This window comes from Papilio polytes, unplaced genomic scaffold, assembly GCF_000836215.1.
Source record: "Papilio polytes unplaced genomic scaffold, Ppol_1.0 DF821400.1, whole genome shotgun sequence".
Lineage (NCBI taxonomy): Eukaryota > Metazoa > Arthropoda > Insecta > Lepidoptera > Papilionidae > Papilio > Papilio polytes.
Window position 1 is genome coordinate 4,770,490 of NW_013527804.1, and position 16,616 is coordinate 4,787,105.

At 31.3% G+C, this 16,616-nt stretch overlaps 1 protein-coding gene across 3 annotated transcripts in view; it reads right to left on the bottom strand.

Annotated features, from left to right (window-relative positions):
* LOC106108809 (connectin-like) overlaps window positions 1-16,616 on the bottom strand; it is a 49,879-nt gene that overhangs the window by 13,798 nt on the left and 19,465 nt on the right. The window contains exon 1 of one of the 3 annotated variants that reach the window (XM_013290083.1): window positions 1,116-1,207. The exons of the other annotated variants lie outside the window; for them this stretch is intronic. The gene's annotated coding sequence lies outside the window, so the exon portion shown is untranslated. Of the gene's footprint in view, window positions 1-1,115; window positions 1,208-16,616 lie in introns of those variants that run through there. 3 annotated transcript variants of the gene reach the window in all.

The window sequence follows — 16,616 nt, forward strand, 5'->3', positions numbered from 1 at the left end:
TTTATTAATATACAAAAGAGATACTTTCCACAAACATCCATCCATCCAAGCATTCGCATTTATAGTATTACTTAAAAACTAAACCGACTTCCAAACAAAATAGACTAAAAACAAAACATTCTCAAAAAAACAGAACACTAGAAAGTAACGAAATAATTCCTTGAAAATAGTAAACCTTCCTTATTGTACCTGTTATGTCTGTATTGTACAATTATTATTCTTTCGCACATTTTCCTTAAAAGTAGTAATATGTTTAACTTTATGTGTACTAATATTATAAAGTGGAAATATTTGTATGTTGACTGTTGTATGTATTGAAATAACTCCAAAACTATAGGACCGATTTTGAAAATATTTGCACCATTAAAAAGCTACGTTATCACTAAGTAACATAGACTATATTTTACCATTCTATTAATTTCACGCGGGCGAAGTCGCGAGCAACAGTAAAGACGTAAATATAATTTATAAACACATCCTATTATTGTGACAATATTGATAAATTATATTTTCATGCGTCAGAATATAACTTCTTATCAATATTATAACTAACTATTTTTTTTAGATAAATCGAAAAAAATCCGGTCGTTTAAGATAAAGATAATAGACGATACGTATTTGTTAACGTATATAACAATATTTGCTATATTTTAAGAGTAATACGTAATTATGATTTATTATTCTAACCTTAAAATTTTATACTGTAATCTCTTTTTTTTATATTTCAAATTATTATGAACTAAAAACGATAATAAAATCATACTAAACTAAAGTTATAAATAGAAAGATTGGTTGTATAGTATATTGTTATAAATAAAAGACACAATTTAATAAAACGCATTTAAGTTTCCAACAATAAATAATTTACAACTTAATATAAGTCTAAAATCGAACACTTTTAATTTGCAGTATAAAAATAAACACTAGGTTACCTTGAACCGACCGGATAACTTTAATACAAAATGAAATCCATTTACATAAATTAAATTTAAAAACTTGTTCCTCCTTCGACATCCAATATTTTAAGGAATACTTCCGACAATTTTTAAGGCAAAGTAAAAAACACAACAGATAAAACACATAAAATACACGTATAAATAAAGAAAAATCCATACCTAAGTGTGCATGTTTCCGAAACAATTTTTATCACGAACTTGTAACACTTCGAATCGAACAGCCGAAGCCGAGACACGTCTGTACAGCACGGTGGCCGAGATCTAACTACGCTTGGCTTTGGCTCCTTGCATAATGGAAACAGAATATTTTCAGAAGACTAGAACTGAACGCACTTAGTTTTAAATTTTGTAGTAAAAGAAGACAAAAGAATAATTTTACAAACAGTTTTTTTGCTTATTGAAAATAATAATAATAAAGAGGTTTGACCAACATCTCAAGAAGGTCTCGCTAGACAGTTGGATTAATGACCCGATTCAAAAGGTGGTTATTTTAGAAAACGCACGTATTGTGAGGATTCCTGTCTCTGCAACCCTGACCACTGGTTGCTTGAGTCATCGGATTCCGCAGTCGGTGGTGCTCTATTTTTTTATATGTTTTATTATTCATACAAATCATGATAATATATTATATGTCAAATAAGAAATAAAAATACATGAAGATAATAATAATAAGTAAATGCGATCTAATTCAATATGTATGAATAACAGTAAAGATGTTTGGTTTTACATCCGTCTAAATAGTACCAGCTACGTTAGAAGGCGTAAAATAATATTTGATACACAAAATCTTTTACAAATTTACTTTTTTAATATACCTAAAGAAGGGACAACATCAGAATTCATCCTTATGGTGTAAAATATTAAGCGAACTGTTAAGCATTTCCTTCATCAAAAAATAATATACATCGGTAATCGATTTCCAATTACTCAAGTAAAACACACCCTGTACAACAGAACAGTGTTAGAAAAAGTGAATAAAAACCTTCTCGCATTTCGGTCTGAGCGCTCTCGCAAATGCACCTTCATCATTTCTGTTATTGTTCAGTTCCCTCTTCCCGCAGCCGCGTCTCTTTGCGTACCAGACACATTCCATTAACAAGTGCAGATCCTTTGTCATAAAAGGTTTGCACCGTACAAGCTTTTTTTCTTCATAACTATCGTAATACCAACGATTTTATAGGTGAAGTGTATGCAAATAAACGTTAGTTATACGGAGAAATGTTTTAAATGATACTGTACTTGTAACAGTAAACACATCATAATATTCAACGAGCAAATGTTAGGATTAAATTTCAGAACACATACAATTTTGTAAAACTATTTCGTAATTACATTTGAATAACAACTAATTAGTTTGATTAAAACTTAAATTAAGCTTCAAAGTTAATTAAGCATAGCAAGCCTTATTAACAAATGAAAATAATTAAAGTTGCCGTGCTTAGCGGGAGATTTGACAACCGCAGAGCGGGGTTCAAACATACGTACGTACATTCGTACCATTTTAATTATTCCCTTTGTCATTCCTAATGTACCTGTACGTAGGTTGACAAGGGGTCCTTAAATCAACCCTCTCCGTAAATAGCTACAAATATTAAAAAGGGGTGTCTGAAAAATATTTGATTGAAAAATAATCCATATAAGGCTTGTCACATAAATGTAGTGTTACCTTAAAACAGATCATTAAAAAACATTGTGGTCACATTTCAGTGAGATATTAACGGTGCAACTTTGTGAAGTTTTTGTATGGGAAAGTAAGCGACTATGAGTAACTAATAATATATTCTGAATCCAGCTATGTAATAAACTTAACGTTATTTTAATACATCATTTCTTAATAAAAAATACTGGTTGACTTATAAAAAACTATACGCAAAGTATTCATGCACAAAGCGAGCGTCTCTTAAGCTCGATACTTGATTCATTTTTAAATGGAGCTTGAAATAAATCTCCCGAGAAAATAATCATGTTGCGAAATTAATCCGTGATGTTTTCAATGCAATTTCACTTAGACTTAAGACTCGTTAAGTATAGTTGAAGAAGCACTTTTGTAATTTAAAACATAATCTTTTAGTTTATCTTAAACTGCAAATTGTGGATATATTTTATTTAAATATATATTATTTAGAAAAGGTTAAAAAACGTTTTACTAGTTATTTGTATAACAAATTAGAAGAAGAATATTTTCCTTATCTAGTATGCTAACTTCTAGTATATTATGTTACTAGCTTTCGGCAGCGACTCCGACCGCGTGAAAAACAAGTAGTCTTCGCTTTCTTCCTAACTATCATCTACTCCAAATGTAAACGAGATTCGCTAAGCAGTTTAGGCTATAAACTCTAACAAACATATATCTTAACTTTCTTAATTGGTGACTGCCGGATGATGACCAAACCGACAAAATTAATAAAAAAATATTAAATTCAGTTTTTATTTAAAATAATTAATCTCGGCCTAATTTGAATAACGGGTCGGACATTAATTCTACTCATTAATTAAAAAAAATACTCGTCTACTAAATACAAACTTCCTACAAAACCGCCCACTGAGGAATGAATACAACGAAATAAGTAGGAAAAAAACATTTTCCACAGAACCAAGAAGAGTCACCGGATAATTAAGGCATCGGCTATTTTATTCATTTCACTCCGAAAAGATTAAAAAATTCATTTACGAAGAATAATTTATCATTTACTTGGTAAAATCTATTTGTGTTTATTTCGGGTTCGGATAAAGAGGACTGTTTTTCTCTACAAAAAATAAATTTTAACGAGATGGATTCTAAACATTTATGTAATATTTAATATGATTCGTAAAATTACCAACGGAAACTTTAGAACTCTTCCACAACCTATAACTACATCCTTCTACTTCGCCTTATTTTACTAGAATTACCATATACCTCTGACATTATAGTGAGTTGTAATAACTTGGTTTAAGTTAGTATTTCAAAAGCTTTCTACAATGTTTATGCATAACACAGCAACATCCACGCTTTCGTAACAGTTACTACGCAACTTCTACGATTTTGTAGCATTAACTACGCAACATGCTACGCTTGCGTAGCTCGCGCATAATTTACACATCGTCCTCTACGCAGATGTATCCATTGTGTTCCTTTGGAAGATATATTTCATACTTGTATAATTTTGATAAAATATTACTAAGTTCTCATCACAATAATCAAAATCAGATACCTATTGATTTAAATAATGTAAATAAATTTAAAAACTCTTTTAATCTTGCAAGTAGTAAAAAAATTAATCTTTATATTTGTTGGAAATAAATTAAGTAAAAAAAATGACATATATTGTTATTATGTTACAACTGTTATATTATTAAGTTACATACGTCATAATGTTTCACAACATTTACATCTTAATTATATTAACGAACTTAGTATTCAGAGAGCAAACACATGTCACGAAGTACAAAGTTTCTTAGACATCTTGTTACAAGATGACCTTACAGTTTTGTGCTCTTCGAAATGTTACCTAATCTGTCCAAAATATATGTACAAAAATTGTCTGTTTTTAAGATCAGAACCACACTACGTTCTTATAGATATATTCTATACTATTATAATAAAGCGTAAACACACACTTCTTTGTTGCCTAAGATGTCAGCAGATTTTTTTTTAATAAAAAGCCTTACACTTACGTCACGCTTTAGGCTATACATTTTCACGCCAATAAACTTAGGGGGTAAATATTTTGGATAAAAACTCTAATGTGGTAAAGACACCATAAGTTGCTGCCAACATCAAGGAAGCAAGGTTTGTCATTTTGACATTTCCAACTGATAATTTGACACATGTAAACAATAAAAGATTTTTTTCATAATTTTATGCGGATGAAATCGCACGGGAACAGCTAGTCAGTAATAAATTTAAAGATACGTGTGAACTCATACAATCTGTTTAGGGTCAGCAAGACAGACTAAAGTCTAGTCAGTTACTTAGGGTAGGCTCCAAGCTCAGTAGAGACGTGTGTTCAACAGTGGTTGCTTATGGTAACATTACTCATGCTTCCAGTTAATGTGTTGATACTGTCGCTAACGAAATGTAATTAGAAATGAAATACCATCAAGTCTTCAAACAATCCTGCAATCTTTATCAATTATTCAACACAAGCTGTGTGTTAACCTCACTTAGGTTTGAGAGATACAATGGAATTGTTAAAAACATTTATATTATTTAGTAGCTGGCGATATGTTGGTTGCCCAATTATTATGTCAGTTTTGAAGATTGCAATTCTTTAAGAAGTTTACGGTGTGATATTCAATTCAAATTGTGCCCATATCGTTACGAAAATAAATATTCTATGAAAGTTAATGATTTAATTTGTAATTTGTTTTATCATGTTCTATTGAATCATATTAATATTATAAATATGAAAGTTTAGATGGATGGATGTTTGTTAGAGTTTGTAGCCTAAACGGCTGAATGGATTTCGATGAAATTTGGTATACATATAGGGGATAGTCTGTAAGAACACATAGGCTACTCACTTTTGTTTTTTTTAATTCCACGGGGACGAAGTCGCTGGTGAGAGCTAGTTCTTTGTATATGTTACTGTTAAAAATCGCGTAATTACTCAATTTTCATTTCTTTTTCAATGTGATGGTGTATTTTCGGATCGTTTTAAATCGATTACATCAAACGTCAAAGCCGCAGAATACAAAGCCTTTGAGCCGGAACAATCCTTTATGGTTATCGCTTGAGCCCAACATTGACAGTAATCATTAATGCAAGCTCTTAGCAATGTAACGGCACTGCAGCTCGTTGTCTTTAATGGTAGCTTTGACTATCAGAGCACTGAGAAATATACGTAACATTGGTGGATTGCGTAAAATTTAACGCCTTGTTAGGTTGGTTTGGCGATCAATGTGAAGTTAAAGTCTGACCTATTTGTAGCGCCATCTAACAGGAGTTTACATACGTCACAAATGATTAGTGTTGATACATAACAGAATAGCCTCTTCTCTGTCGATTAAAAATAGCAAACGCATTTACGATTGCATATCTATGGGCAGCGTAGTTTCGCTATTTCCAAAAATTCACATTGCTCATTTGTTTTTCATCTTGTTTGAATGAACAATAATGTAAATACTTGAAAAATTATTAAAAACTCTTTTAATCCAACGTATCTCCCCTCAAAAAGTTTAATAAAGAGGCGCGTTAACGCTGCTTTATGTATAACATGGTTCGGTATTTTCCTCAAGTATAATGCACGCTAAAATGTCCGACATGTAAATTCTCATCCTTTATTACAAAACGTATAGCGACCTGCACTTAAAATGTAGCGCTCGGCAAGAATAAGGCTTTGCCATTTATGTCGTAATAAAAGGATCATCAGAGCTACATAACTATGCAATATTTTTCATAGATATTTTATACGTTGATAATAAAATGATAGGGAAATAGCAATATCACTTTCTTTTGTTTTTATTTATCTAACCTCCTAAGGTCAGAATATTGAAACGAATTTTAAACACATCGCTTCATAAGCGACAATCAATCTGTCAGCAGTGAAAATTTAAATGGAATTACAGCGTGCGCACACCATTAACTAACTGTCGCACAACTGTTGTGCGATTGTCGATTGTTTCGCAGCCAATTCAACTGTTTAGTTGCACAACTAAAAATCAAGTAGTATACGTACCTTCATATTAGCTCATAGGACTCAAAACGAGACTATACAGTCTTGCCATAGTTTAATCCAAGGTCTGCGCGCGCTCTTATTTAAAACACTAAGTTTATAAATTTTGTTTCACTACCTTTAAAATAGTTTTTAAACTAAGCTAAAATCTGACTTCAATTAATTAAAATATTTTAATTGATAGGAACACACGTAAATAACGAACATGGTAGAATGGTTTTACAGTTACTAAGTACGGGCGTATGTAAATATAAATAGATTACATTTTTAAGATTTAAAAAGCCAAAATTCAAAAGGTCTGTTTGCATTGAAGGAATACTATATTAATCCATTAAAGAATATAATACTATTGAATAGTGAAATGTTTGAAATATCAGTTTAATAAACATTTCCTTTCATTACTAAAGTGGTACTAAAATATCGATTCGTAATGTATTGCTCGAAAGAGAATTTGTATTTCGAACTGAAATTTTGAAACGGATAGTGCGCGCTCATAGAATAGAAACTGTTTTCAATTGAATTTCGTTCAAATTAATTATTAGTTTAATAGCGTTAAAATGTAAAGTTAAAGTATTTTTTTAAAATAAACTATCTTTCGCCCGCGACTATGTACGTGTGGAATTGAAAAAAAAATTGCCTATGTGTTCTTTCAGACTATTCTTGACATCTTTGCCAAATTTCATCGAGATCCATTCAGCCGTGTAGGCTACAAACTCTAACAAACATCCATCCACTTAAGCATTCGCATTTATAATATTAGTATGATAAGACACATGCAGTATCGTCAACTTGAAATAAATCGGGAACATTATAAATTACTTTTTACTATGATTTGTCATAATTTCCACAACAATAGATGAATTCGTTGATATTGCATGAATGTACACTGAAATACAAAAATTCAAGGCAAAAAAAACATTCTCAGACTTTTGTCAGATTATTTTTAGTTAAGATGAAAGTCGTTACTAAATTATCTTTTTAAGTGAAACTTTTTTTTTCAAATTTCATCTTATTTTTAATTTTTTAAAGAAGAAAAACCGCAATAGTTTCAGTTCCCCTTCGTTTTTTTCCGATTGCAAGTACGCTGTAAGGTTTAAGCAGTAGCACTAAATTGAAACGAAATAAATTGCGGTCACGGACTTACGGTACAGCCTGCATGTTGCCTTTAATAGCTCTAAATTGTATAGAGACTTAAACCTCAATTAGAACAAGGATTCTTAGTTTTAATCCGCTTTAAATAATGTATACGATATACAAACAGAAGATAGGACATTAATGGCCGGTTTCCAAACAAAATTTAACCATTCATTAGTATTTAGTTCGATAACTTCATGGAATGCGTTTCTGAAGTACGTAACTTGAATTTTAGTAATTAATTACTAGGTAATGAATTGATGGAAACTTCACCAACCCAGCATTAGTAATTAAAATAAATCATGTATAATTTTCAAACAGGCAGCGATCGTCATCTATGTCTAGTGTTTTATTTGAAGACAACGTATTTCTTGTTAAATTCCTTGTAATAGATCGTCAATTGTTTTTAAGTTAGAATATAACGATCTTTAGTAACCCGTATGCGTCGTAAGAAGCTAAAAATATACATATTTGCATTGACTTATTATCTTCAATGTTGCATGTAAAATGACAAAATTAATAGAAAGCATTGAAACTAGTGGATTTCCTGTGTTACAAGGAACTTTCGTTCAATAGATGTCGCTTCTGGTTAGTCGTTCAGAATTTTCTCACTATTTAAGACTGAGAAAATCTTCTCTCATTTCGCGTTGCGAATTAAAGTATAAATAAGATCGGATTAAACAACTCCAGTCGTTTATTTTGAGAATGTAAATTTCGCATAAGAAATTCAAATGAGGAATTCTCGTCTCCGCTAAGGCCGTCAAAGGCGCGAATCTAAGCGGCTTATTCCATATAAGAAGATCCAGTATTACAATCCTCTTTGTTACTGACCACGAAATCTTCAAACCTCCTTGGATTCTGATTTGAACAATCCGATATATTTGGAAAGGTATAATTTAATAACGTTGTTATTCAAAGGATTGATAACCTTTTAACTCAATAATTCTTAAGATCATGTTATTTAAATCAGTCGGATATAAAGACAACTTTAAAGAACTCTTTAGCATAGAGACAATATTTAACTATGCTAATTTTAGAAGATTGATTTATGAAATTTTCCTTGGGTAAAGAGTTAATTAATTTTTCAAGGTATAAGTATAGTAAAAGGTATAGTAGAGAAGCCTTACAATTTCCTTTCTCTATTTTCATTCACTATATTTTTTATGTTCTTGTCTGTATTTAGAATGTATATTTACGTATAATAGAAACATTTTTTTTAACTAAAAATGAGGAATTTAATAAAGTTTGTTATGCCCGCATTGTTTGCATAACTGAGCTTAACACAAACTAAAGCTTCCGTCAAATGAATGCTGTATTTGTGACTAAATTCAAAAGTACTCGAAGCGAATGTTTGCATTTAAAACCTTTTTGAAACCGATGCTTAGTAACGCTAGAATAATTTGACAAGATTTCAATGTTGTTAAAAGGAAACGTTTAAACGACATTATTTTTAAAGGAATACTAAGATCTGTTAAGCTTTTAAGCTACTTGAAGCTTTGATATTTAAGTATAATAAACTAAACTGTTCCTTGAGCATAAAATCATACTTGCAGTAGTATCTTTTCGTAATATTTTGCTGGACTCGAGCCTTTCATGTTGCGACATAGATCAGACCCCAGTCTCATTCCAGTGTACTTTCGACGTCATTTTATTATTTTATTGGATTGACTAAGTCTAGATTACATTGTGCTACCTTGGTCAAAGTAATCATAAATTATATTACAAACCAAATAATATCTTAAAAACACATGACACAAGCTTTTATGAATTCGCTTAAGAACTTAAAGGTGACAACCATTTTAAAACATTTTAATCCTAACCTAGGTTTTCTTAAAAGCAGACGCACAACTTGGACTAAACTATCGCACAACTGTTGTGCCATTGTCGATTGTTTTGAAGCCATATTTAACTGTTTGCACGACTAATATAATAATAATTTACCCGACGTTCTTACGGTGAAGGGAAACATTGTGATGCAACCTGCACATATCGGCGAAGAAATTCAAAGATATATGTGAAGGCAACCAACCCGCACTTGGCCAGCGTGGTTGACTATGGCCTAGTCACCCCATATTAGGGTAGGCTCCGAGCCCCTCGGTGGGGACGTATAGTGAGCTGGTGATAATGATGATGACAACTAAAAATCGAGTAATGTGTTCTTCTCCATATAAGCTGATAGGAATTAAAGCAAGACTAAACAGTTGTGGGATAGTTTATAATTGGAGGTGTCGCATGCTCTAAACTTGATTTAATAACCGGTTACAAAAGATACGATAAGATGGTTTTTTTCTTTTTCTTAGAAAAACATGACAAAAAGTTTTGAACGAATTTTCGCCATCTGTCTGTTAAGTGTGACACTCGTTGATTATATTTCGCTCGGCGTCGGCCGCGTAATATGATCCGACCCCCGGCGACCTGACATGATTACTTAATGTGGACCAAATCTCAGATTTAACAACACAAATCTTAAACGGATTTACACTATGTTTGGAGAGAATAAAATCCTTTAATACTCCTAGATGACGTTTGTCTTATCTATTCTTTTACTAGCTTAGGTTCCTTCAAGAAACGAGCATACCTTATAAAAGGCAGGCAACGCAGCTACAATTCGCCTAGTGTTGCGGATGACCATATTCGTTGATAAGCATTTCGGTATCCACGCCGCTCATTTCTTCCCTACTCCAATAAACATATTTAAATCCATTACTTCAAGTTAAACAATATACACTACATCCAAAAGAACATTTTGTTCAACATTTTTAGAAGTAATGTTCACATTATTAACATATTATTTCTAAGCCAAAATACCTGTGCAAAAGGCAATATTATCATCACTCTTAATCAATATGACAAAAACGATGTGTTTTGTCTATATGTTTCGACAGTGAAACTCCACGGTTAAACAGCAAATAAAACGCATGTTTCTGGAATTCTAAATTACAACTGCCACAGTCATTTGTTTACTTTCCAGACACCAAACCGTCGCTTATGTAAGCAATTTAACGGAAGCTATTGTTAAAATAATTAAATAGGTATGTTTGTTCTCTAGGGAACGCACCGTATGTTACTGCGTAATAATTTACAAATATATGCAACGACATAAATTTGCAACGAGCATGCTCGTAGAATGAACTGCCGGGAAACCGGCAATAACATTAATTTACTTTTGCATTTCATTGCACGGTATTTTAATTCTTTGTTGATTGATAATGGTTTTTCATTAACGTACTGCAAGAGTTATTTGATAATTCGACATTTAGATTGACACGGAATCATTGACGTAGCCGATATCGGCAGTTACACGCGCTATATATAGACGATCAACATTGCTTGGAGAATTTCTTGTATGACGGCCTTAATGTCTAAAAGAAAGCCTTGTATGCCGTAAAATTACTAACTATACAATTGGTTTTTATTTGTTTTTGTATGTAAGGGTTTAATGCATCCATTTATGTGAATTAAATTTTAGTTAGACGTTCAAGGTCATTCAATTTTAATGATAATCTTCAAGTCTGTAATCACAGCCTCTAATGGATTTCACCATGATTAATGAACGCTACATCGCCACCTTTAATGAAGATGAATGTCTTTTACAAGCGACTTATACAATTACTATCATTGTACTGTTTTATCTACGAGCATTGTAATTAATTTGCATGAGGGCTGACCCACCACTGGCTGATAGAGAAAAATGACGTCACTGTCAGACAAGGGAACAAAATCAGATATTTCCATCACATATTTTACACGTTGGATTTTACAATTTAGTGGGACAGGCCCTAAATCTTCCCTAGATATTATTAGCTAATTCTAAGCTACATTTACGTATAGTTAAACCAAAGGGACCGACTAGTTCTAGACTCACCGGACTGGTATATTGGACTGGATCACTCACAGGACCCTCGATAGGTCCAAAAATAGCTGGCGACGACATTTGACTGTCTGAACGGGTTTTATCATTTACGAGCTGTTGCCGTGCAGCTTCATCCGTATGAAATTATCAAAATTTTATTTTATTGTTTATGTTTGTCAAATTCTCAATTGTAAATGTCAAAATTACATGATATTACAAACTTTGGTAATCTTGCTTCCTTGATGTTGGCAGCAAAAAATGGTCTCTTTCCCACATTAAGGTTTTTATCCAAAATATTTACCCCCTAAGTTCAATGGCGTGAAAATATATAGCCTGAAGCATGACGTAAGTGTAGGGATTTTTATTAAAGAAAGAATTATTCAAAAACATACTGTAATTGCTGACATCTTAGGCAACAAAAAAGTTTATTTACGCTTTATTATAATAAAATATATAAGTATAGATAAATTGTTTATCGTCATATACATATATGTAATAGTGATATTTACTTTATTTTGCTTAAATATGGGAAGAATAATAAATTCTTAATTAAAAGTAATAATTTACACATATCCAGTGTACAGAGAAATGTAATTACAAACTCAAAGTTTAATTATGCATGCTCTTTGAACTGTGTCAGATCTTATGGCGCTTGTTATCTACATTACAAATTAAAATTAGAAGTAGAGTTGAGTGGATGCTTTAATATTTAATTCAAAATAGATTTGTTATCACGTTCAAGTAATAAATAGTTGATACCTGAAGTGCTCTGACATAAGCTTTATGGTGAAAATAAGTGCTACAGACTTTCGTAGAATTTTGTACTCTCTACTATCAACAAAAAATCCTCTTTCATCGCTACCAATGGGAGTTTTAATTTTTTTTCATTGACATTTACAAAAAAAATAATAATCAGAAAACAAGGAAAAGTTCCATATATTTAAAAGTTTATGTATTTTAATAACTAAATAACCCCTAAAATTTCATTACTATTTATTTAGTGGTTTAAGAACGCAAATGAGTTTTAGTTATTTAAATCATGAGATCATTTTACAAAAGAACTAAATACATAAAATTATATAAATTATCATTTTCTTTAATTTGCGACGTAGAAAATTGCTATAGCAGAGCATTTATTGCCATTTAAATAAATGTTAAAGAAATGTTTATTAATAAAAGTGCGGGTAGTTCAGTAAAGCAAATAAAACAACCGCAGCTTTAATTATCCGGTCAGAACTCGAGCTACGTTAGAAAAAGCGGTATCTTATTAGAGTCGGAAAACTTCCGTTTTACAGATACATTTGTGCTTATATACAGTTCAATGTTACATAAGCCCGATATTCCGTTAAACAAAAATATATTCTATCTAAACGTCTAATAAAATTGGATATAAAGTAATCGAAAAAATTATTTCTCCATTGAAATTGAAATTTATTTATTGAAAACAGATTAACAATTAGCAATAAAAGTTAAAACCAATTAAAAGATAAATACAAATAGTGATAAATGCGATTGATCTAGTGAAAAGTAAAGGTAATTTCTCTGTGAGTAATATAAATAACATATTTGTTATTTTTTTAAATTATGTATTATTTTTTTTTAATTTCACGCGGGCAAATTCGCGACCACTATTCTGCCTGTTAAGTGGTCGAAAGTCGATATCATCTAATTAGTCTTTCTACGAACGCTTTAGGTATTTAAAAATATTAAATGTACCCATAAGAAAAGAAGCAATTTGTAACGTATTTTATAGATAAACATCTAATAAATATTACACAGTTACGATAACGTAAATAAAATTGAAGCGACTTCCCTTTGCAAGGTAACAGCAATAAGGCTTATAAAACGTCCCGACGTTCTCACAAAGCGTTTCATTTCCGATTTCAATTTACGTACAGATTTCCTTAGTAAATGTCGCAATGTTGTCAAGCTTCACTAATAACCCCTTAAGGCGTAATGAGTTACGTAGGAAACATTTATGTGTTTTGTAAGCCTACCTTTTTAGTGAAAAGAAAATCAGATACGAATATCATTTACTTCGATAACCGACCAAATCAATATTCAATGCTTGATACATCCTATTAATATTTGAATAACCCATCCTTATTTAGACAGATCGTATTATTCTGCTATCAGGATCTTTAGATCGGAATAATTTGAAATAAATAACTGAAAAACCGTTTCGAAATCGAATATTGAGTTCGGCTCATGGATGTTATATTACATACTAAGAAACAGTTTTATAGAATCTTACAGATATAAGATTCTAGTAAAACTGTTTAAGATTCTATGAAAAATCATATATATGATCTACAATGACTCTCAAAGTTCATTAAACTTGTCAAATTGTAATACTATTCACAATATTTGAGAGGCAAAATTAAAACATTAATTTTAAATAGCGGCTGTCGACTAATGGATGTTGTAGGAAGCAATATCGTCGCAGGTACGTCTCTCAATGAGGTAATTACACGCTGTAGAGACTCGGGTATTTTTAAATAAAGTGCGGGACTTCGCTTAGACGAATTTTAATAATCTTCTTAGGTGACTGGTCTACATAGATACGCTTGCAAGCTTCAAGTTTCATGCTTATTATATATTTTTTTATTCGACAGAGAAGGGGACGCAAGAAAGAGGATGTTTCCCCTTCTTATGCGTCCCCTTCCCATCATAATGTACTAATATTAAAAACACTAATGTTTAATAGGGAATATGCATGTATTTTTTTTTTCTTTTTTTAAACGATTCTATTTGTTATAAAATAACCAGAAAAAAAATTGACGCGAAAATAATCAACTATTGAGCTAAAATAATAAAATAAAATTACGACCATTTTCGAGCGACTAAAACGCGACCGGAGTTGTCAATAGACAATTGACGTCAATCGTCTTATTCCATTCATAACATACTCGTACGCTCAGATGTCACTTCGACGTAAAAACCAACAAAGTTTGTCAAGGTAAAAAGTCCAAAATCGATCCATTTTTATTATTCCCACAAATAAGTGGTAATAAATAATTATATTCATTATTTTTTTATTTTAAAGTTGGTTTTGATATCGTGTTTACATTAAAATACTTTAAAAGTGTATTTCCATATAAACTAACGTAAATGAACTGTGTATTGACACCACAGCGACGCCATATTAGATAAGCCATTTGCTTCGACCAATAGTGTGCGTTTTAGAACTTAGCGAGGGAATTTGAAAAAAGACACTTTTTAATGATTAAATTTTGCCACTTAATCACATTATATTTAAAATAAACCTTGCACGAATGTTTTTATAGTAATAAAGTATACTTAAAAAAAGTTTGGTTCAATTTGGCGTCATATGGATATTCCATATTGTTTACATGGATAATTGTTACCCTATAAACGTAAAAGTTTTAGTCTGAAATAGCGCGTAGACGACGCTATTTTATTTACAAAAGCATAAACAGACAATTCTTTGATCTTTGTAAATGTAGATTTGAATATTCAGATCGATCTCTTGTCTATAAATAATTAAACTAAATAACAACCAATCAAATATTTATAACATTTGATAACATATGCAGTGGATACGGAATTCCTTTCTGGAAACATTAATAATTGATTTGTGAGCTTGTAATGTGATTTCAATATAATGAGTTTCCACTGCGGAAACATTAATGCAAAAAGATATTGCTATCTCTATTTAATCAAATTAAGGGAAAGGGATCGCAATACTTTTTCAAGTGTTCCAGTAATTCAACACCCTGTGAGCAAGTTTACAAATACATTACTGAGCTGATAAATAATAAACACGTATTAACACATCCTGTATAATTAGGTGCTAGGTGCGAAATCGGAAATTAGAAAATTATGTCTATGTTAAATCCATTCAGATTATGACAGTGAAGGATTTATTATATTTTTATAATGAATAAACTGAAAGAGTACTGGACTGATAACAAAAATTCTATTCTCATTTGTAAGCTAAATTATCACAGAGTAAGATTTTTTTCATTCCGCGCAGATGAAGTCGCGACCAAAAGCTAGTAGATATCAGAGGGAAACTAAATTTTATAATTTTTTGACAATGAAATGCTAGTAAACAGTTTTGTTGTGCTTTTAAATGACAAGAAAAGAGTAATTTTGATATAAAAAACCGTTTAATATTCCGACCTTTCTCTACTACTTTGAAATAATAATCATTTGACGTCGCGGGCGCGACTGCAATTTTCTTAAAACAGCTCTTCTTGTCCGCAGTTTGTTAGAAATAAAAACAGCTTTCATATAAAACGATTTTTTCTAATATCATAATATAGTAATATTTTATAGCCTTACAATTTTATATGAGACATAGAAACATACGTTAAAGATATATAGAGTGATATAAAGATATGTTTTATTTACTTGCTGCCCCTTTTGAGATCGTCCGTATAAAAAAAATTAACCTATACCCTCTAGGCTGTAATCTATAATTATACCAAATAACGTTCTGACCCGTACAAATCTATACTAATATGAATAATTTGCATTTTTAGATTTTCATATGTATTAAAATAACTGAAAAACTACCGATCCGTTTTCAAAAATTCTTTCACCATTAAAACCTCTGTTATCATTTAGTAAAGTTATATTTTTGTTATAATTTAATTTCATGCAGACAAAGCCGGGAGTAACAACTAGTTAAGTAAATAAAAATAAAGTCATCTCCAGAGTTTGTATGTTAAATAGTATGAGTATAATTAAAGGCAGACAACAAAAGTCACGGCTGATCAGCCGTCTTCAATGCAAATGAATTCAATATGGATGCTCGGTGGCACCGCACTGCGGTTACATGCTTATCCTACTTTCACACGAAGGCAGAGTAGAGTAGTAGAGTTCAACAATCAACAGCATTACCGCACTGTCCTACTGCTATATCTAACTGTTCTGCACTCGTATGTGCTTTAATGAGCCATCACTGTCTTCCGCATCTTATAACTTTATCATCTACCTGTCATTTTACTTTAAAATGTCATCGTAATATGTTTTTCATACTTTCTCCTC